General features: G+C 40.3%; 1 non-coding gene across 1 annotated transcript; it reads right to left on the reverse strand.

Annotated features, from left to right (window-relative positions):
• Window positions 1-899: 899 nt before the first annotated feature.
• On the reverse strand, window positions 900-1,007 carry LOC130958291 (small nucleolar RNA R71). Its single transcript, XR_009077421.1, has one exon. It is a non-coding gene; the product is annotated as a small nucleolar RNA R71 (small nucleolar RNA).
• Window positions 1,008-2,144: the final 1,137 nt, after the last annotated feature.

Below are 2,144 nucleotides of genomic sequence, written 5' to 3' on the forward strand. Positions count from 1 at the left end.
AACTACATCTTTTTCAAAATAGTTTTCAATCAAATCTTTTTTATTTCTAATTTAAAAATCTTTTTCAAAAATCACTTGATTTCTTTTCCACTTTTATTTTCGAAAATCAATTAATGTTTTTCAAAAATGTTTTCAAAATATTTTAATTAATTTTCGAAAATCTTCTTCCCTCCTTCTCACATCCTTCTATTTATGGAGTACCACTCCTTCTCAATGCACAATTCGAACCTTATCTAAGTAAAGTTCGAATTCTTCTTCTCCTTCTTCTTTCTATTTCTCTTTTCCTCTGACACCTCAAGGAATCTCTATACTGTGACATAGAGGATTCCACATTTTCTTGTTCTCTTCTCTTTCATATGAGCAGGAGCAAGGACAAAGGCATTCTTGTTGAAGCTGACCCTGAACCCGAAAGGACCTTGAAGAGAAAGCTAAGAGAAGCCAAAGCACAACTCTCTTTAGAGGACCTGACCGAATTCTTCAAGGAAGAAGAAGACATGGCAGCCGAAAACAACAATAATGCAAACAATGCAAGGAAGGTGCTGGGTGACTTTACTGCACCTACTCCTGATTTTTATGGGAGAAGCATCTCTATCCCTGCCATTGGAGCAAACAACTTTGAGCTTAAGCCTCAATTAGTTTCTCTAATGAAACAGAATTGCAAGTTCCATGGACTTCCAATGGAAGATCATCATCAGTTCTTAGCTGAATTCTTGCAAATCTGTGACACAGTCAAGACTAATGGGGTTGACCCTGAGGTCTATAGACTGATGCTATTCCCTTTTGCTGTAAGAGACAGAGCTAGAATATGGTTGGACTCTCAACCTAAAGAAAGCCTGGACTCTTGGGAAAAGCTAGTCAATGCCTTCTTGGCAAAGTTCTTTCCACCCCAAAGATGGAGTAAGCTTAGAGTGGAAGTCCAAACCTTCAGACAGAAGGATGGAGAATCCCTCTATGAAGCTTGGGAAAGATACAAACAATTGATCAGAAGATGTCCTTCTGACATGCTTTCTGAATGGAGCATCATAGGTATTTTCTATGATGGTCTCTCTGAACTGTCCAAGATGTCTTTGGATAGCTCTGCTGGAGGATCTCTTCATCTGAAGAAGACGCCTACAGAGGCTCAAGAGCTAATTGAAATGGTTGCAAATAACCAATTCATGTACACTTCTGAAAGGAATCCTGTGAACAATGGGACAAGTCAGAAGAAAGGAGTTCTTGAGATTGATGCTCTGAATGCCATATTGGCTCAGAACAAGATATTGACTCAACAAGTCAATTTGATTTCTCAAAGTCTGTCTGGAATGCAAAATGCACCAAGCAGTACTAAGGAGGCTTCATCTGAGGAAGAAGCTTATGATCCTGAGAACCCTTCAATGGAAGAGGTGAATTACCTAGGAGAACCCTATGGTAACACCTATAATTCTTCATGGAGAAATCACCCAAATCTCTCATGGAAGAATCAAGAGAGACCTCAACAAGGTTTCAATAATAATGGTGGAAGAAACAGGTTTAACAATGGCAAACCTTTTCCATCATCTTCTCAGCAACAGACAGAGAATCCTAAGCAGAACCCCTCTGACTTTGCAACCATGGTCTCTGATCTAATTAAAACCACTCAAGTTTCATGAATGAAACAAGGTCCTCCATTAGAAATTTGGAAGGACAAGTGGGACAGCTGAGCAAGAAAGTTACTGAACTCCCTCCAAGTACTCTTCCAAGCAACACAGAAGAAAATCCAAAAGGAGAGTGCAAAGCCATCAATATGGCCGAATTTGGAGAGGAAGGGGAGGAAGTGAACGCCACTGAGGAAGACCTCAGTGGGCGTGCACTAGCCTCCAATGAGTTCCCCAATGAGGAACCATGGGAATCTGAGACTCAACATGAGACCATAGAGATTCCATTGGACTTACTTTTGCCTTTCATGAGCTCTGATGAGTATTCTTCCTCTGAAGAGGATGAGTATGTCACTGAAGAGCAAGTTGCTAAGTACCTTGGAGCAATCATGAAGCTAAATGACAAGTTATTTGGAAATGAGACTTGGGAGGATGAACCTCCTTTGCTCACCAAAGAACTGGATAACTTGTCTAGGCAGAAATTACCTCAAAAGAGACAAGATCCTGGGAAGTTTTCCATACCTTGCACCA

This window comes from Arachis stenosperma, chromosome 10 (genome assembly GCF_014773155.1).
Source record: "Arachis stenosperma cultivar V10309 chromosome 10, arast.V10309.gnm1.PFL2, whole genome shotgun sequence".
NCBI classification, from domain to species: domain Eukaryota; kingdom Viridiplantae; phylum Streptophyta; class Magnoliopsida; order Fabales; family Fabaceae; genus Arachis; species Arachis stenosperma.